We start from the raw sequence: 22372 nt of genomic DNA on the forward strand, positions 1-22372 counted from the left end.
CAGAGATTTTGGGGAAATATCAGATATTTTGTAATTCATATACAAAACTAGGAAAACAAATGACTATGATTGAAACATTTTATGGCTGTAAAAAGTGCCAAAAATAGATTCTGGATGATGGATGATCCACTCAGTGTGTGACCTTAAGGACATATGTCACACAATTCAGGCCATTAGCTTTCCAACGATCCTTCATTTGTTAAATTCTGATCATCAACAGTCACTGATATTTGAAACTTATAAAATTGCCAAAAAAGGTGGTACATATATATATATATATATATATATATATATATATATATATATATATATATATATATATATATATATATGATTATTTATAATAATAACTATTAAATACCTACAGATATTAGTGTTTCATCCTTTCGGGAATCATCAGCGCAGGGTGTCACGATTACCAGTGGTGGGGAGATTTGAACCCAACAACAAAGACATCTATGACTCCATTAGCAAGGATCACATCCATATGGCCACCATCAACCGGAAGAAATATCATTGAAATTTAAACATTTATTTTTAAATGTCTTTAACGTCTGTCAGAGTAATCTAATGATTAAAATATTATGATTTTTGCATGCGAGCTAAACTGACCGAATTTATTTCAACTGTAAAGTGCTCAACAATAAGAAACGAGTTTCTTGAAGGGGCTGACATAATTATTTACTATAATAATTATTAAATACCTGCAGACACTAGTGTTTCGTCCTTTTGGGAGTCATCAGTGCAAAGTGTCATGATTACTGGCGGTCGGGAAATTTGAACCCAACATATATATATATATATATATATATATATATATATATATATATATATATATTTTTTTTTTTTTTTTGTGTATATGCGTTAGAAGTGTTGAGTGAAATTTGAAGAATAAAACATGTATAAATACATTTGAAGCCAAAACTGCAACACAAATTTTTTTTTATAAAATAAACAGATGTTTATTTTTAAAGAAATATATTTCGGAGTAAGACTCCTTTATCAATCATTTTTTTTCTTCTCTTCTTCCACGATATGATGTAGTGGGAGATAAACATCTGTTTATTTTATAAAAAAAAATTCGTGTTGCAGTTTTAGCTTCAAATGTATTTATACATGTTTTATTCTTCAAATTTCACTCAACACTTCTAACGGATATACACAAAAAATAACCACCCAGATTTTCAAAATGCGCGACCACGTGTCACCTATCCGGCTTCATAAAAACCCCGCAGTTAACAACATCACGTGGACTCTTCATCGAACTATCTCCCACTACATCATGTCGTGGAAGAAGGGAAGAAAAAAAATGATTGATAAAGGAGTCTTACTCCGAAATATATTTCTTTAAAAATAAACATCTGTTTATTTTATAAAAAAAAATTTGTGTTGCAGTTTTGGCTTCAAATGTATTTATACATGTTTTATTCTTATATATATATATATATATATATATATATATATATATATATATATATATATATATATATATATATATATATATACACACACCTTGTTAACGAACCCACTCAGGTATTCAATGCTAATAGAAAATTTGCAAATCTTCCAAACTTTTTCTAACAACATGCCCTGAACTGTTCTCATCTTCAGTTCTGTGTCCACTAGGTTGTCTCAATAAAGATAAAAACAAAAATATAACAAAAAAAAACAAAATATAACAAAACCCCAAATATTCCTCTCCATCGAACAGAGTATTGATACTCAATGGCTGACTGGGACTATTTACAAATATTCATATCAGAACTACCCCCATGCTCTATGTTTAAAAAGAATGCATTGGATATAGTATCTGACGTAACTGATTGGTTAACCATCAGCATAGATAGTTACATACCATCCAAGGTACACTCCTGAATGTGTTGCCGGTAATGCTCATAGAAACCACCACTTCAATTGCTTTAAACATAATAGATGTTTTGAAACTTAAGTCGCCTTTATAACTGCCAGGAATCAATGCAAAAGGATTATAGAAAAAGTGAAAGAGACATATGCTCAGTCCATCAAGTTCAAAGTAGAAGAACAACAGCTTGGTTTCTCTTCTACATCTCAGTACAAACCAATTAGTCTTATACGTGTCATGATCAAGTTGCTTGAATCCGTGTTAAATAGAGAAATTGTCAACTACCTCAGCAAAAACAACCTACTCAGTGGCAAACAATATGGTTTCCATCGTGCGAGATCAACAGCTGATGTATTGGTTGTAATTTTACATAGGATCAGTAAATCTATCGATGGAGTCTCCTCTCAAGAGCAATAGTTCTTGATATTTGATAGGGTTTGGCATTTGATATGGTTTGGCATAAAGGTTTACTTTACAAAATTTCCATCTATGGAATATCTAGGAATGTCTTCTCAACCATCAAATCTTTTCTCTTTGATAACATTACAGCCTATGGCAACACTTCAATATCCAACAACGACTAAGATCTCTCTACTCCGACCTTAAGTTTGTGGTGCAATGGGGCAAACAGTGAATGGTACGTGTTAACGCATCCAAAACCAAGCTTCCATCTTTTCACCATAAACACTCTGATCTCCACTTGGCCCCAATTGATATGAATGGCTCTCGTTTCAAAAAAGCTCCCTGCTTTGACAAGCTTCTGTGTCTGACCTCTATGACCTCTACTCATGACCTGAATTGGAAGACTTACATCAGATATGTTGCCAAAGTCGATGGAAAAATGATTGTGTCATTTTACTGCTTAAGAAGATCTCTCACTTATGATGTAATCTTCTACCTGTATAAGAGCCAGCTATGTCCTAAAATAGAATACTGTTACCACATATGGGTAGGAACTGCTGGGAGCACCCTATGATGCTTTGACAAAGTTCAAAAACAGCTTCAAAACTTAGTAGATGATATCCTTTTCTCTTCCCTGTAACCTCTTTCCCACAGAAGAGACATCGCAAGTCTGTCTCTGCTGTATTGTTATTTTCGTGGCAAATACTTGTCTGAGCTTTAATCTATGCCCCCCCCTTGCCAAAATTTCACAAAAAAAAAAACACTCGTCTAGCTACAACCACTATCAACACCCCCCCCCCCTCTATCTGTGCTTAAATCTAAATGCAAATTCCATGAACAAATTTCTTTTCTAAATCTGCTCGTCTGTGTAACTCTGGTCTGCTTTCCAGCTGAATACAATATGGTCGTCTTCATGTCCAATGTCTTGTTGAGCCGTCTCCTTAAATAATAAAATTATACCCAATTTCACCAGTAACGATTACTGCACTGTTGTCCTCACGACCACTATGCACTCATTAAACCTTCTCCTCAAGTGGCCTTCAGGTCTTGATAAATGGTGATGCTCTTGTACAAAAAAAAAAAAGGAAGGAACAGTTATTTGCCCTTGGAGCGAACACCGTTGGCGATTACAGTTTAGGAGTGCCTCACATAACAGACTTGAATCATAATGCATTGATCAGCTCCTACATTACCATTCAATCTGTAAATATTATCATTTAATCATCCGCTAAAAGTTATACTTCGTCCTTTCATCATTTTTGGTTAGTTATTAAACTAATAATAACAGTTATTATCTCTCATTTTCAAGCAAGTATCATAAGCACAAGTAAATGGTTAATGGCCTAATACAACTTTTAGTACAACGAAGTAAATATGTTTTGGAATTTTTTAGATGTTGATTCATAAATTGGATTATTTGGATTATTCAGACTACTGTTCTCATGTAACCTTCAACCTTCAATGGTACCGACTAAAGCTGGAGTACTAAATGTTTTGCTTTTGATTCTAGTAGATGGCACCTAAGTCATTTTTTTTTTAATATGAAATCCTTATTATATATTGGGTACAATATAATAATCAATAGAGAATTGACGCTATAATAAAAAAAATACAAAATCTGCATGAATTAAAATATCATATTTAAGCGTATTTTACAACCAGCCCATGCCAGAGGGGGCATTACTATATATTAGGTACAATATAATAATCAATAGAGAACTGACTCTATAGTTATAATACGGAATCTGCATTAATTAAAATATCATACTTAAGTGTATTTTATTAGTAGGCAACGCCAGGCGACCTTCTAGTATATATTGATTGCCTGCTCTAGTCAGTAACCCATCGTGGTGCATTGGGAGGAAGCTTTATATGCCTCCTCACAGTGAGATAGTCCACAATACATTCTAGTCTACATTGCACTGTATAGAGCCTACTGTTGATTTACTTTAATTAAAGTTTAAAATGCAGGAGTCAAGCACCATGGTTCAGTTGTGCTCTAAGCAGAAACATAATTTTGAACGAGCCCCTGTTTTATCAAACAACCTAATGTTGATTTTAGATGCCGGAGGGGGGGGGGGCTTCTGCTTGTGTGGTGATAAAACTTCTCATAAAACTACTTGTAAGTAGATGTTAAAGTGGAAAAAACTTGAAATTGTTGATTGATGATCCAGAATATATTATGCTGTGTTCAAAAAGGGTCCAGATTAAATTGAAATTGAATATATGCTTCACTAAAGAATGTGTTCCTGTTGAGATAATTGTGAAAAATGTTTACTGAAATGGTTTGTACTGTTGGCAACTTAATCTCTTGACAGATTTAATTTCAATAGAAGATAACCATTACTATTGGTGACATGAATTATTTTAAAAGGAAATACAGTTGGGAAATCAGTTCAAAACAATTTGTGCTAAAACCTTTACAACCAGAAATTGCCATGACTGTTAGTATCCTTCTTGAGCGCCTAACATCCAAACTCCTCAGCCTAATTCGTATGGGATAAGCTGAACTACCCATTTAAGGAATAATGGACTTACCCAGAGACAATAAATATAGTTCCGTGCTGTTTATTGGGATACTCACTGATACAGGCCAGTTGAGATTCTCAATCTCAACAATCAGGCAAGTAAAAACTGCATCATTTTGGTGGCCTTTTATCTGTCGGGCTGAGACATTAGTTCTGGGTAATCCTAGAAGGTTCATTCTCCCAGGCCTTGCTATCCACCTTTTGGGTGAAGTGAGTTTATTGCTTACTGCTTGAGGCACCCTGACTGGGGAATTCCAACAGGGCTGGCAAAATAAATTTTAATAAGCATGAGTGCTCCTCTTTTAGGAGTGCTGGCTTGATTCTCTCCACTTTCTGGCCTTGTGTCATGCCTTCCTGCAGTGGAAATGAAGTAAATACAGCTATCCCTGCCATTCATTTGTCATCTGGTCATAATTGTGGACACTTGTCTGCTGAGGTTTCATTCTCCACAATAAGTCTGGCAGGAACTGGGTCATTTTGCTAGTGTTTTATCTGGCAAGCCGAGGCATTGGGTAATCCTAGGAGATTCACTCTCCCAGGTCTTGCCTCTTGTATTTTAGGTAGAGCAAGTTCATTGCTTACTGCTTGAGGCACCCTGATCAGGGAATGTCGATGGGATTGCCCAGGCAAATTCTAATAGGCCAGCATGCCCATATTTTAGAGGTGGTGGCTTGATTCTCTTCACTTTAGGATCTTTAACTTAACAGAGTGGACATGCAGTTTGCTTTGAAAAAAATAAAAAATAAAGCTTTAAAATTTTAAAACACACACACAAAACTTATCCAGGTAGGTACAAGAGTACCTTTTCTTGCCTTTGATAGTATTTATCATATAGTTGGGTTTTTTTTACCACTTTTTGTTCTGTTAACTATTATATATTTATACCTGAAATTTAAATATATATATATATATATATATATATATATATATATATATATATATATATATATTTACTGCTATTTTAAAGCAAATAAAATCGATTTTTAAAATTGATTTTTCCAGTATCAGCATAGGGGGCGAAAGGTAAAATTTTACCAAAAAATTGTTTTAGCCCTTTTTTTTTTTTTTTTTTAATGTAGATTTTGTGGAGGAAAGGGATGGCTTTGTATACCTTAGCCATTAATGAGAAGGGATGTTTTCTTAAGATAATATTTAATCAAATTTCCGTGAAAATTTTAAAACGAGTTAGAGTTGAAACAAATTTAGCAAAAAATTTTTAGAAATAAAATGTGCCAAAACTAAATAAATTATAAAACTTTATAACTTCTTTGTGTTATTGTAAATTAACACCCTTCACTAAATCACCCCTCTCCTCCAAATGAGATTCTACTTTTTATGCGATTATTGTGAAGAATTAATTTCAGTGGTAAAAGACTTTTGAAGACCCGAAATTCGCAAAGGATCCTTGAAGAATCTCTCGATTCAGTCAGTGTTGCAGAAGTGTTGCGTCTCAGCATGTTTCGTAGCTAGCTTCTGGGTAATCTTTGTATTAAGGCGATTTCAAGGATTTAGTAGAATTGTTAATTATATATATTGCCACAAAGTTCGTACCAGAAATTATATATATTGCCACAAAGTTCATACCAGAAATTAAGCCCAAACAATACTTCTTTCAGGTTTTCCAACTAGGGGTTTAATTCAAGCTTCCCACAAAGAGGATTCAACCACAGAAGCATGAGTTGTCATGAATGCTATCTGTGGGGAAAAGGCAAGAAATTTTCTTTTGATTAGAGACGCGTATTTCACGTCTATTTATTACAAAGTTAAACTGGAAACTAATTTGCACAGTTTTGAAAAATTGAAACAAAGCATCACACATGCATATATATAAAATAAATTTTTTTTAAAAAACTTCCGTTCAAGGACAACTCCCGACAGGCAACAATAGAAATGTGTCAGCCAGGCGAATTTCAACACAATCCCCAAAAAGGAGCAAAAACGTAAGGAATATTAATTACTTTTTTTTCAACACTTGTGCAAGATGTCGCTCTGTGTCATTTCTACAAGTTGAACCTCCTTAAAACATTTTTTTAATGTTTTAACTTTAAGTTATGTTACATGTTTAATAGTAGTAAATGTTTTTTTTTGTTTTTTTTTTTCACGATCAAAAATAATTTTACAACTTTTAAAATAAGTAATGAATAATTGTCTTGTTTTAACTCAGTTATATAAGAATCATTTTTTGTTTTTTTAGTTTCAAGGTATATTTTCTCTTTACCGTAAATGAGACAGGAAAAGCTTTATTTACAAGTGCTTTACATTTTAACATTAGCTGGAGAAGTTTTGAACGTTACAATATTGACAAAACCAATCTCCAAGTCACTTCTTCAGAGACTCTCATGCAGTCAAAGTGAAATCATCTGCTGCATCCATTAGAAAATATCAGTTGGGAAAAAACATTATTTCTAACAAAACAAGTAGGACAGAAATAAGGTCCTTCCCTCTTCATCAAATTCAGTCTGCATGATTTGCAGTTTATGTCCCTGATAAAATTGTTTCTGAGATGGGTATATTTGCTAATGACACCACTCTATAACAGGCACGAGCGGAAAACAAATGAACACATATCTAAGGAAATGCCAGAAACACTAGAGGATGACCTCTAATCTGTAGTGGAAGTGGGGCAAAAATGAATGGTCACGTTCAATGCTGCCAAGACTAAGCTTGTTTCCGTCAATTACAAGAAACCTCCTCTACCACCTATAGCAATGGCCAAGAACACATTACCCGAAAGTACTTCCTTCAAACTCCTCGGCCTAATGTTTAAAGGGAATATGAATTGGAATAGATACATTGAGAACATTGCCAAGGTTGCTGTGAAGAAGGTGGGTTCTCTCTACTGTGCTAGAAAACTACTTATTCCTGAAAGTATCCTGTAAGGCTACCATTCGCCCATGTATGGAGTACTGTTGTCACATTTGGGCTGGTGCATCTACTACTTGTCTCTCACTCCTTGACAGTGTTCAAAAAAGTCGCCAACCTGATAGGTTCTGAACTGTCATCTAGGCTTCAGCCTCTGTCCCATCAAGGAAATGTTGCATCCTCTGCCTGTTCTAGAAGTACTTTAATCGTGAATGCTCTGACGAATTACAAGCACTTGTACCCCCTCGACGTGACAAGCAGCTAAATCTCACCCCTTCACTGTAGAGATCCCTAGGTGTAAGAAAGCCTTCTAATAGTTTCAGAACTGCTAGACTTTGGAACTCCCTTCCGGGTATCTGCTTTCTCAACTGTACTGACATGCAGAAGTTCAAGTGTAATATGAACAGACGTCTTGCTACTCATCTCCCTTCATAATACCCCTGCAACTTATGTGCCCGATAGTAGCCCCCTACTTGAAAGTGGCACTGTGCCTTGTTTGGGGTGAAAATTGAAAAAAAAGCATGTGGTTTAATAGGGAAAAGTGTCCAGTTAATTTTAATGCATCTAAAACCAAGCTCCTCTCTTGTCATCATAATTGCACTAACCCCCATCTAACCTCAATTGAAATGAATGCCTCTCGCCTTGAGAAAACTCCTTGTCTTGACAAGCTTTTGCGACTGACCTTTACTCCTGATCTGAAATGGAACACATGCATCAAATCTGTTGTCAAGATGTTGCTGGAAAAATGGTTGGATCACTCTACCGCTCCAGTAGGAATCTCATTGCCGATGCAATCCTCTATCTGTATAAGAATCAAGTACATCCTAAAATACAGTACTGTTGCCACATCTGAATAGGAGCTGCTCGGCACACCTTATCCTGTTTTGATAGACTTTTATTTTTGTTTTGATAGACTTCAAAACTGGCTTCAAAACCTAGGTGATGCCCTTTTCTCTTCCCTGCAGCCTCTTTCCCACAGAAGAGACGTTGCGAGCCTGTCTCTGGTCAATCATTATTTTCATGGCAAGTGTTCGTTTGAGCTCCAATTTATGGTTCCACCCCCCCTTGCCAAACTTTCACAAACACTTAATTAGCTACAACCACTAACAAAAAATTCCTCCACTCTCTCTGTGCCTAAATCTAAATGTGGATTCCATGAACAAAGCTTCTTTCCTAGAAATGCCCACCTATGGAACGCAGTTCCACTGGCCTGCTTCCTGGCGGATTACAATATGGTAATCTTCAAGTCCAATGTAAATAAGTTCTTGTTGAGCCGTCCCGATAAATAATAAAATTATAACCAATTTCATCACTAACGATTATTACACTGTTGTCTCGATGTCATAAGTGATGACTAGGGCTAGGACAACAGCATATTCTTTTGATTGGTTTTGCTCTCGAGTATATATCCACAGTTTGACACAATTAATCAACCGAGAACCACATCACTCTACATAAAAATAAGATATCAATGGATGTATACCTGAGTCAAAACAAGGAAAAGAATATGCTGTTGTCCTAGCCCTAATGATGACTCTTGTAAGCAAAAAAAAAAAATTCCCTAATTTCTAAGAGATACGAATGCTTTAGGGAATGGATCTGTTCACAACCATCCCTTAATATACAGCCAGAACGAACTCGTCCATCCTTCCCACCAATAAGACAAAGAACTCTACCAAGATTCCAGAATCGTCTGGTTCCGTTTTGGCGACTTCATCAAAATAATATCACTGACTGATATATTTTCTCAGTACAATGACATATCATATTCCTGGCCTTTTCTCTCAAAGAAAGAAAACAATCGTTTTGCCAAACTTTATAGAATTTCTCCAAAGTCCTCCCTTAATTGAAGAGATTCCAACAATTCAATCCTACTTGGAGGATTGGAACAGAGGACAGGTCAACCTTGTGACTTCCCAACGATGAACTCGGGTTGCAACCATTTTGCAAAAAAAATGGTTTGCAGTTAAAATATCTCGACCCTTATGAGAAGCACTACAAGTAAACGGTCTGTTGTTAACAGCTTTCTCAATATTTGAAGTGATTGTTAGGAAATCGAAATTTTCTAATTTCTTCCTTACAAATAATTTGTTAAAACTCTGATTAACCATCTTGATCATTCGTTCTCGCCCCCCACCCCACCCCCGGGCCAGGCGGAATAAAGAGGAATGGTGATGTGAGTAATAGATGTTGATCTGAAATGTTCTTTGAATCATCAGAAACAAATACTTCCGATAATAATATCCTGCTGCCAAGAAAGTCTTAGCATTACCTGAATAAACATGTGTATGCACACCAAATAAATTTGTGAACAACAAATGCAACAAAAATGACTAAGTACTCATATTGGGCAGCAATTCCAAGTGCACTGCTTGAAAACTCATACAAGCAAGCAACAAAATGTACAGTTTGGCTTCTTCATTAACCTTTACCCAATAATGACCAGTAAAATCCACCCCGATCTGCAAGAAGAAATGAACAAAATTAACTCTGTACATAAGCAACTGAGAGCCTGTTGAGGCATCAAATGGTAAAGAATTTATTCTTTTACATACAGGAAAAGGTTAGATTAAAACCTTTCCTTGGAGAACCCAGGTCCCCATTAACGTTAACTTGGTCAAAGTCGAGTTTGTGCCCAAATGACAACTACTCAGATCAGGGCTCTACATTGCGAGTGAAACAGTCGCATTTGCGAGTGATTTTTCAAAGTGGCGACTAGAAATAATAAAACACTTCTCTTTTGGCGATTGGATTTCTTTTACTGATACTATTCCGAAGCTCACTACTCAGTGAAAAGTATCTTTTCAACTTTTTTTTATTTTTTAAATAAAAACGAACAAAGTTAAATTATTTAAACAATAAAAGTTTAATAGAACAATATGCTCTTTTTTTTTTTTTTTTTCAAACAAAGGCTGTTTAAAAAATATCTGAAGAAATTAGAATGTTTACACCTTCAAGTATCAACATGAAATGTGTTGCATATTTAGAATTACACTTATTAAAAAATAGAGAAAAATCTTTATGATGTACATACTCATCACAGAACGAAGATGTCATATTCTAAAAATCATGTGGGTTTCTATTTGGTTAGTAAATGAAAATATTTAGTTGTCAAAGGTCAACTAAAGATAAATTTGTCGATAGAGCCCTGCAGATGTACTTCATTAATACTTTTGTCAGGTAATGACGCTTTCCCAATAGGAATGGGCGTTTCATTTGATAAGGATGGATATTTGAACTCTGAATACAACCCGAAGATCGAATCAAACCGTTGTCAGCCAAGAACAAGCCAACAATAGGGACTATTGGAGACACATTTTTTTTTTTTTTTTACTGAAGTTTTATTTAAATATTGAAGCTCCTCAAAGAACTCTTTTCTTTGTATATTTGCCAATTGTAACAATTTAGTGTTATTGGAGGTGCCCATTTGTCAGCGCTTCAATTTGTCAATAAATTCCAAAACTTTCCTTAAAACATTAATCATTTCAGTTAGTGATGAAAATTTAGATATCTCCAAAGGCAGGCTTGTGTCAGAGGCATCATTTGTATACAAACATGAGATAATTCTGTGTCATTACGACAAGCAAGGTGAGGCAGTCAGCCATTCTATGTTGGCCTGCCTTACCTAATCAGGGCTGTAGACCAATAAATCATGAGACTGGCAGAACTTAGATGAGGAAATACCTCCAGTAAGTAGGTCTGCTGGATTCTCAGATGTAAGAACATATTTGTAAAGGATTGGAGTATCCAATTTGTTCTTCAACTCCTCCATTTTTTTAACATCCTTAATATGGTTTTTGACAGATGTATTGCCCTTAGATGATTTCTATTAAGGTCTCAAGATTAAACAACCTAAGCATCAGTAATGGGTAGGGCTATGACAACAGCATATTCTTTTTATTGTTTTGACTCTCCAGTGTGTATCCGTTGATATCTTATATGCTTTTATATAGTGATGTGGTTCTCGGTTGATTAACTGTGTCTAACTGTATTGGATATATACTCAAAAGGCATAACAATGAAAAGAATATGCCGTTGTCATAGCCCTAGTAATGAGATACAATGACTCAATAACAACTGGAGTTGTTGATCTCGAAATATTGGGAAGCATCTTACAAACCAAGAATATAACTAAAAGTTTCAAAGTGAGTGGGAATTTTTTTTCTTGGGGAGACACTTTGACCTTTGCAAAAATCAAAAAGGATTCATTCCCTTGTTTAACACAGAAAAACCATAAGTCTCCTTCGAGGCATCACAGAAGCACAAGAATTCAGCTGGAACACTTTCTTTTAAGGTCTTTCTAGGGAACTTTACCTCACCTAATCGACTAAATTCCTCTGCCAATAACCTCCAATTATCATGGAGTTCCCCCGGAACTTTCAAATCCCAAGACAACTTTATTTTCCATGGATTATTCATAAATTTTTTCCCCAAATAGTAACTGGGAGACACAAGGGGGAAGGATCATATATCTTGGAAAACTGTGCTAAAATACTGCCTTTAGTGTCAACATCAGGATGAACCACTGTGAACGCAAAGCCCACTGAATCTTGCTGAGGGAAATATAAACATATCCCAGCATCTTTTCCGACATTAGAAGGGGAAAGGGAGCACTTCCATCCTGAATCATTTCCTCCTGCAAACTCTCATTATTGGATATACAAAATTGCAAATCAAATCCAGTTTCTTCCAGCTGATTACGAACAGAACGATAAATAGACTTAAGTGACTCAAGATCACTACTGGTTTTGACAAGGTTTTCAATGTAAAAATTATTGGATAGAATAATAGATGCTTCATCATAAGTGAACTGTTCAGCATGATATTTGGAGTTGAAACTCAAGATGAATGGATTGACATTAAAGCCAAAGATTTATACCTGAAGGAACAGACAGTCACCATCCTTCCGGGGGGGGGGGACAAAAACGATTTTTGTCCTTTTCAGTCCTTAGACAGACTTGCAAAAAGGCCTTCCTGAGATCTCCCAGGAGCACACGATTGTTTTCTGTAAATGCTACTCAAAAGTTCAACAATTTGGCAGTAAAATTGCCTGCTTCATCTTCTAAGGAGGATATATAAAATTCAGAACGTTTCAGAAAAGTTCGAATTCAAATTTGTTTGAGGGGGAATTGTCCTCAAAAACTGGGCATTCAAACTCCAACCTCACCATTGGAGATTTTTTAACGTGCTGTTTTTTTATTCCCTGCTCCTACAATTTAGCAATGTTCTCTTGTATGTCCCCCGCAAACACAATCTTCCAGGGAACTCGCAACACGCTCGTCAACCATATATTTAGTCAATATCTGGTCTACTAGAACTTCAGTCTGATAGCCATTTTTTCTGTCAAGGACATAAGCATTTCTTGCCGATTGAAACACATCGGTCTCGTTCACTTTCGCAATGGTTGCTCTGATTCGAAGTTTTTTTGCCGCCAGCAAACCTCAAGGTCTTTTCAAGAAGGAGCCATTTTTAACTAACTCATCAAATTTAAATAAGCTTAATCTTGAAGGTCATAAATTTTTTTATAGCGAATGTTTAACAATTCAACGATTAATTAACGAGAACAAACCAGTTCCCAATAATTTTTTTAGACATTGAAGTAGGGTTATTTTAACACAAAATTATCACCTAAATTTAAAAAAAATATTTTTAAATAGTCGTCATTTTAGGGAAAAGCTTATTCGTTCAGTGTTACGCGGTGGTCAGGAAGTGGATGATCATTTTATGCTATAGTTACGTGAACCCGCTCATTCGAAAATCTGAACACTCTGGAAATACATGAAAATATAATTAAATGAAATTAATTACACACACGCACACACACACAAAATTAAATCTCAGTTTTATTTTTTAGTGAACCTAAGAATAAGGGGAGGGGGTGTAAAAATGTAAACTTTTACCAAACAAATATTTGGCAACAAAAGGGGGGGGGGTAATGGCATTTAATGAATTAAAAAAAAATAAAAATTCAAAATGATAGTCGATAATTTAATAAAAAAAAAGTCTAAAGATATTTTTTAAATAAAAATTCAAATTTATATACTTTAAAAAGAAAAAAAAACTTATTTAAGAACCCGAAACGAATGTAATTTAAGTTAGACCAAACCAACTAAGAATAAACGAAATCAGTGATATTCCAACAGCCTTTATACTAAAATTGAGTCAAGTTTTCAATTAAGTTATGCTTGCGATATGAACGGAGGTAAAAAAAAAAAAAAGCTTTGGTTTGGTTATTGTGTTTGATTTGAGAATGCATAAAGAGTGATAGATGAAGACAACACGGCACAGTGAACGCTTAGAAAAAATGGGTGAGTAATGAATCATCATTTAATGTTATCCGTATCTCGCTGACCTTAAAGTTAATTAATTTACACTGTTTGTCAGAAACATTATATTTTTCCCGTATTTAAATGTTTGCCGATCGAATTTCTTCGATTTTATCTAATTTTATTCGCATTATTATAAGCCTGTCACCCCCTTCACGAATTTGTTATGGACTTGGCCTACTGAATGGCCTAAACTAAATACAAAGATGGCTGCCTCCATGGTGCATGTCGAGAATTTCTAAACACTTTTGTAGTTTTATTTTTGTTTTGTTTTCATTTTTTTTCATTTGGTTTCATTTCATCTATATTTTTTTGGTGTGTGATATGAACATTTCATAAAAGTTTCATCTGGATTTAAAAGTTCTGACGTAAGTGGAGTATTATTTCTTTTCTTTTTACATAACGTTTCTAATTTTTATGGCTTTATTTTTCTTCAATTTGCTGTACAGTTGACTATATTTGAAATTTCGAAAAGTAAATATTTGAAATTTCGACTTTAAAACTAATTTAATATAAATCGAATGTCTTAAATTATTTTCCCTATAAACCAGTATTTAATCACTAAAGATAGGGATTTTTTTCTTTATTTTTAGATCATACTTTCTTTAAAACTTTTTTTTCAATTTGATTATTTATTTTATTTTACTTTTTTCGATTCTTTAAAAATATAACAGAAACTAAAATTTAAAGCTTAGAATTGCTGGATAGATTTTAAGATTACAATATTTCCATATAAATGTTAATTCGAAATGTTGAAGTTAATGTGATATTAAATTCTTTTTTTTTTTTTTTTTAATTCTTGGAATTAGGGAAAATTAAGGCACTTGTATATCCCCCCCCCCTCCCGGCTGCCAACATTAGCTCGGGGGAAAATCCGGTAATGACAGCACTAAGACAATCACACAAAATTAAACTCGTTGTTGTTATTAATTGCTGCATCCCAAGCGTCTATCTCCAAAACATTGAAACAAGTTTGTGATTGTTGGAAAGGTAACCATTCCTTGAATTTAATAAGCATGACACAAAGCTATAATGAACCATCCCAAACCAAATCTATATATCTATAAAAGTGAACGTGTGTGTGTACATTTCCCTACGCAATAACTCTGTCAATTTAAAGTCTACAGACTCGAAATTTGATATACAGGGTACTGAGATTTGGGAAAATCTTTGGTCAGTAATTTGGCTCTTAAGAGGTCAAAGTTCAACGATTTGACCTTTGAGAACTCTACCAAACTCCTCCGACAATTTTGGGTCTAAACACTTGAAATTTTAGATATAGGTTCCTTGGACATGAATCTAACTTAATAACTTGATTGGAGTGAGCCCCAAACAAATGTTAAGGGGTCATAATAGGGGTCAAAGTTAAAGAAATTGAACGCATTTTTTTTTTTTTTTTTTGCTCAACATACATCTCCAAACACTCGGGCAACGGCCGGGCTGGAATGTTAGTAAAAATAAAAACAAATAAACAGCCTCCGTCATTGAACCAAAATAATAAAATAGACTGTAAATATCAGTAAACAAAAATGCAACGTAAATAATTTTTTTTTTTTACCCTTCAAGAACCCTTGTTTAATTTTGTGTGATCACTTTTCGGCTGTTGCAACTCTTTATTGGATTTTACCGAGTTAATATGAAGAGACATGGGGACTGATCTATATAAGTACCAAAATGAAAAATATGAAACCAAAAATAACGATTGTCAAAATATCTAATATCATGTTTGTGCAAAAATAGTTTTTTATTAGATATATACACGTCAAAAAACATTTTTTTTGCGCCAACCTAATAACTATTTAAAATATTGCACAAAACAGCTCTCCTTATTTTATTGTATTTATTTGCTTCCCCACCGAAGCAAATTAGGCACAAGGCCGTTTTTAATGTGGGGTAAAAACCAGCTCCCCTAAAAGTAGGCAAAAAGGGGGCACTCTGGTTACCAAAAATAATAATTGTCCCAGTGTAGAGGGTTTCCCCTCCATTGACTGGTACAAATTACGTGCAGCATCTGCAGACAGATACTGCACTTTGATCCCGGCCCGAAGGCCAAGAACAACAGAAAAAAGGCAAGCCTTTTATGTAAACCTTTTTGTATGTTGTATTTTTTAAAAAATTTTAACTTTATGGAGCTCAAGTAAGTAAAATTTGCTTCACGTGTACTGTAGTACTGTACTACTGCTTATCATAAGTAAACAAAACACCTTAGTGTGATTATTTATTACTACTCTACAAAAAAAAAAAAAAAAATACTGAATAATAAATTAGTATCTAAGAGAAAATGAAACGTGTTTTCACTTTGTAAACTTAAAACGATTAGCTTTACCCACCCACCTTCAATTCCTCAAATTTTTTTCTCAAAAAGCAATTTCCTATTCGATTTTGTAGTTTTAAGTTTATTTAAGTAAGAGAATATAGTATTTGAGACGCTATTGAATTTTTTCTGAATTCGTGGTCGTAGTCTACCATCAAGTACCTTGTACCAAACGGTCAGAAAAAAAAAATACATTAAATCTTTTCCAATTTTATAGTTAAATGGAATTTTTACTTGGTTATTGAACATAAAATAATTCGTTTTTTTTTCCTTAATTTTTAAAAATTTAATTAGAGTGCAATCATTTATATCGGTTTGAAACTGATCTTTCTAAATTAGTTACTTAGATTGTTTCAAACCTAATTACTTTTCTCCACGTTAAAAAAACGACCCTGGTGTCTAACTCTGTCCAGTGGGGAGGCATTGTAAATAGGTACACTTAAAACGTTGTTTTCGGTCGTTTGATACAAGATAAAAAGTTAGTTCACTGATGGCTGTCCACAGCCACGAATTCGCAATAGGGGTACGTGAGAGAGAAATTAAATATCGTCGTGTTTTGTTGTATACTTGTAATAAATGGACACCAAGCGATTTTTAGAAATGGCCGAAACTTATGATTTAAGACCGCGAAAAAATGAATAAGGCTAACGACACTAAGCATGCAAACAAATGAACCTTCTGCATTATACGGACGGCGCCATTTTTGGTGCGTTTCACAAACTGTCACTTCTCGGTCAAAGAGCAGAATATATTTTGTTAGTGACAATTTTACTTAAATTCAAAAAATGTTTTTGAAAAAAAAAATCTAATGTTGCTTTAATTCGAAAAATGTTTCATTTAAATTAAATGTCTTCGAAAAAAAGAAAGAAAAAAACAATTTTACTTTAATTCAGTTTCGTGAAAACAAAATCTAACGTTGCTTTAATTCAAAAATTGTTTTATTAAAATTATATTTTCTTACGCAGACTTTTCAATAAATGTTTTTACAATTATATTTTGATACATTTTTATACAATAAATGTTTTGGTTTTCAAATATTTGGTACTTCACCGGGAACGTGTACCCTGCGTAAACGGGGTTTAATTTAATGGTTGCTCCCTAAAAAGCGCATGCGCAAATGTTTTCATTAGTTTATATAATCACGAAAACTTTTTTGAAGCAAAAAAAAAAAAGAAAAAAATGGACAAAAGCATTATTTGAATATGTATGAAAAAAATAAATGTAACAAAAAAATAAAAATATTTAGTGTGGAAAAATATTAATTAAAAATAAATTAAAATAAAATAAAAACAAGCTCGAAATAAAAGTATGAATCAAATTTAATTAAATAAATTTAATTAAAGAAATAAAAATAAAATTCCAAAAATAAAATAAATACACGCTTGATAACAAAAGTGTATGATATATATATATACGAAGAAAATGAAAAAACCTCTGGGAGCAGCCATTAAATTAAAACCCGTTTACGCAGAGTCAAATATTGTTTTCGGTCAACTTTTACGACGTGCCCCAGCGTATTATAACCACCCTAACCTCCCCATGTTAAGAATGGCTTTCGGAATACCCTCCCAACCTCCCCATGTTAAGAACGGCTTTCGAGGTTGGAAGGTGTTTATTCCGAAAGCCGTTCTTAACATGGGGAGGTCGGGGTGGTTATTATACGCCTGGGCACGTCTTAAAAATGGACCTATTTTTCTATTCAGAAAAAAGTCTTGTTTGATCAAGAAGTGGAGTTATCGCCCCATAAAAATGGCGCCGTCCGTATAATGCAGAAGTGCCAAAAATGTTTAGCCTCTCCCCCCTCATATATATATATTTAATTTTTAATCTAAGAGAAAGAAAAGATGGTGGCTTTCAAATCGTAAACTGTTTCGACTATTTCTGGGACTGACCACGCGTACGCGATGCTGAATTTCTCTGAGTGATTCTGTTTTGTAAGTTCAATATTCGAAAAAAAAAAAAAAAAAAAAAACGAGTTTAAAACGATATAATCACCATCACGCATGTACACTTTTTTTTCCAAAGAAAACTAAAAGAAATTAAGTTTTTTTTTTTTTTTTTTTTTTTTTTTTTTTTTTCTTAGAATTAATATATTGATTTTGTATTGCTTTACGAAACAAACAACAAAACCATAACCCTAAGTCTGAGGAGGCCATACGAAAAACAAGTTAAAGTATAGTTCGAACAAAAATCAGGTGATTCTTGACCAGCGTTAGCAGTTATTTTTCTACTTGCCTATTTATTTATTTATTTTATTTTTTAAATCGCTTTTTATTTACATGTTTTATTGATACCTTGACGCGTTCCAAATGTTATTCGAAAGAAAACCTCGAGGTGACTTCAAAATCGAAAATTAAACAAAAATACAGCTAATAAAATAGATTGGTTGAAAATTAATTTTTTGGCTGATTGCTGACAGTTATTAGCTGTTTTTATTTTTAATTTTCGATTTTTTTTTGTAGTTTTAGAGGTTTCACTCAAAATCACAGTGTAGTATCTGTTTTCATGCTACACTTCACTTTTTCTGTCCTGTCAGTGGAGAGAATCCTTCATAACTGAGACAATTTTAATTTTTATTATCCTTTTTTGGGAGCTGGATTTTTGTCAGTGGAGAGAATCCTTCATAACTGAGACAATTTTAATTTTTATTATCCTTTTTTGGGAGCTGGATTTTCTCTGTAGAAACCGACCTAACTCTGTCCTCGTGGGGAGGCAAGCAAATAGGAACACCCAGTGTCATTTTGTATACAGTGGGTTTTCAAAACTCGTAAGGCATTGAAAATATACGTAAATAAAAGCGCTTTAGAAATGAAAAAATTGAATAAAATAGAAAAATAACTTTTGTTTGACTTTTTGTCCATGCCTTTGTTTTTCAGGTTAACAATCGCCAACGACCATTGTTTAATGTTTTTACCAACCCGGACTTAAGCGTTTGGATTGAAAACTTTTTTTTTTTTTGTGATCCATCCACGCATATTAATTTACTAAAGCCATTACTTGTTTGTCTACGTCATGACACGCTGTAGGAAGAAGACAGTGTTAATCAATTTGGCGACCCCAGCCCAATTACATTCCACGAGTTCTTGTTTGTTTCACACCCGACGTTTCCCGGGATTGAATGTGTAACCCCAAGCGTATAACACCATATTGTTTTAAATTTTATTTGTTTCACTAACCCTAAGTTAGTGGCAAGGTCGTGAAACCACATTTAATCGCCGAAAAAATACCCCCATTAGCAAAAAGGTTAACTACCGTAAAACGCTAGAATGACTCTGAAATGAGATGAGGATAATTTTTCGTTAAAGTTATATGCGTAATCGATCCTCATTTTTATTTACTGTTAATCATTTATTGAAATCAAAAATAACTTTTCAAAAATATTATTCGTAATAAACAATTAAATTCACCAGAATGCATTTCGATTTATTCGTAACATTTTATTTTGACGACATTAGGAAAAAAAGTGCATGTTTGTCAAGATAATTGAAATTTCGTAAAAATGTGTCTAAAACTGTCATTGCTTCTTTTACAAATGTTCACATTAACTTTGGGAACAAAAAAGAGCAAAAAAAAAAAAACACTTTAAGTCGATTGTTATTGTTGAAAATAAAAATCTTGTAAGTAATTTCCGAATGTGTGATCTGGTCGCTTTGCCCTTTTTTTTGGGGGGGGGTATTATCGGTTTTAATGTTGACTAATATAATCAATTTTTAAGTTAACATTTCATCTTTGGTTAACTTTGAGGAGTGTTGTGTACTTATTCTGTACTTTCACCTAACAATTTATCGTAAAACTTTAATTAAACTTAAATACTTTTTAAAAAATAGCGCGGATCAATAAGTGCACTAGCACCAACATTTCTTATTGAACACTATTTAATAACCTCGTTTATAAATTATTTTTTACTCTTAAGCCCTCCCACCTAGCAACGCCAGTAAATACAGTCAGATTTCATGTACTAAAATAATGATTTATATCATTTTCTTAGTTACAAAAAAGTAGTTAATTAGCTGTTTTTCTGATATTTAACTATTATTTTTATACTCAATAAAATGACAAATCATTATTTTAGTACATTCAATCTGGCTGTATTTAACCCGGCGCTGTTTGGGTGGAGGGGCAGGAAAAAAAAATAAGTTAAAAATGAGGTTATTAACAGTGCTCAATATAAAAGAGTGTGTGTGTGTGTGTATATATATATATATATATATATATATATATATATATATATATGTGTGTGTGTGTGTATGTGCGCGCGCATGCTTTTTTACTTTACTATTGATCGAATATTTATTGAAAAGAAAAATATCACTGTATATTTAGCAAAGGTACGAGAAATACGAAATATTGTTTTCTAGTTCTATTTGAATTTCCAATTTCACTATAATAAGACAATTATATATTTGGAAATTCCAAGTTGTTTGAAGTTGCTTTGTAAGAATCCAGTGTCATTTATTTGGATTAACAATATTATTAATTGTAATCACGTTCGTTAACCACTACTTTCAATTTTTTTTTCCTATTTCTTTTGCTTTCATTTTTTTTCTTCCCTTTTAGCAATGTGGAGACAATAAACTAGACCCTCATTTTATAACCACCCAAAGATAATCTTACTCCATTCGTTTACTAAAAGCTGTATTAAAATTTCAAGTTACTTGAAGAAATCTTCGATTTGGTATTTTTATTATTTATTTTTTATGTTTATATTCTTACCCCCCCCCTTGCACACACGTGTACAAAACCAAACTTTATCCGGTTTTATTTATTCCGACTGCCCCACCCACTTCCGTGTTTCTCCTCGCCCCTCTACGTATTCCTTTATACATTGTGATGGTTACGTGCGACACTAGAGATTATCATCAGCATGATCACCATTTTTAAATTTTGGCTAAAGAGAAAGAAGATCCTTTTTTCCCCCCCCCCCATCTTTTGTCCTCATCTTGCGTTCAGGCTCCCCCTTCATCAAACACAACACATTGTCTCTATCCATTTGACATCATTAATAATGATCAACTTACTAAAAATGAAATAGCGTAAAGTATCAACATAACTTTTTTGTAAAATACTATTTAAAAAAAAAAAAATTGACGCTTCTACACTATTAGGACGAAATTTTGTAATCGATGAATGGAATTTTAAGATAAAAAAAACAATGGTTTCTACTGATTTTTTTTTTTTCCAGTTCTAATAAACTACAATGGTAGCCTCCAAATTATGCAGTCGAAAATGTTTCTGAATTTTTAATTAAAAAAAAACTTTAATCGTTAACATGTGAAAAATTGAGGCCATTTTGTTAAAATCGAAACGGAAAATTACCTCCCTTTTGAACTCCTGTGTCTTACTATCGTTTTCATCAAATTCTATTTTCTTTAAACTAGCGGGGGGGGTACCTGGCGTTGCCCGGGTGTTTGGAGGTGTGTGTGTGCTCGGGCGGAGGTGGGGGGTGTTAATCAAAACATAATAAGCGAAGTAAATATATCGAAAAAAAAACTAATGTAAGGCAAACGAACGATGTTAAATGTAAAAATGGGAACAACAAAAAAAGAAAACGCGAAACAGAAAAACGAACGTTAAAACTTCGTTAAAAAACTGAAAAAAAAACAAAAAAAAAAAACACCGGCTTAAATAACCCTGTTTCAATATTAAACCTTTAAAATTCGAAAAAAAAACAAGACCTCTCGCACCACGATTCGAACCCAAAACCTTTAGATAATGATGCCGACCTCTACTCAACTGAGCTTCGACGACATCCACGAAATTAGGTCGTTTTTTTAAATCTTTAAACTAAATCAGGTTCCGACGTCATTTGCGCATGTGTAGAACCGAACTCGTCATGAGAGGACGGTTTTTGCTACCCCCCCCCCCTTCCAGTAGAAAACTGCTGAGTTTAGGGTGAAGGAATTAACGTTTTTGGCCAATTTTTCAATATTTGTTGGACGAAGGTTGGAACTTTAAAATGATACCGATCGTGTCGAAAGTTTTTGAGACATACAAACACACATACATACATGCATACATACACACATTTTTGCTTTTATATTTATAGATAATTCTCTACCTTATCGATTTTTGTCATTTT

General features: G+C 33.7%; 1 protein-coding gene across 2 annotated transcripts in view; it reads left to right on the forward strand.

Moving 5' to 3' along the window:
• The first annotated feature begins 13899 nt into the window (after nt 1-13899).
• LOC145239768 (ubiquitin carboxyl-terminal hydrolase 44-like) overlaps nt 13900-22372 on the forward strand; it is a 209742-nt gene continuing 201269 nt past the window's right edge. Inside the window, exon 1 of one of the 2 annotated variants that reach the window (XM_080103205.1) lies at nt 13900-13961. The gene's annotated coding sequence lies outside the window, so the exon portion shown is untranslated. Of the gene's footprint in view, nt 13962-14170; nt 14348-22372 lie in introns of those variants that run through there. The other variant, XM_080103204.1, reaches the window with a different exon arrangement.

This window comes from Euprymna scolopes, chromosome 19, assembly GCF_053919585.1.
Source record: "Euprymna scolopes isolate OS-2025 chromosome 19, ASM5391958v1, whole genome shotgun sequence".
Lineage (NCBI taxonomy): Eukaryota > Metazoa > Mollusca > Cephalopoda > Sepiida > Sepiolidae > Euprymna > Euprymna scolopes.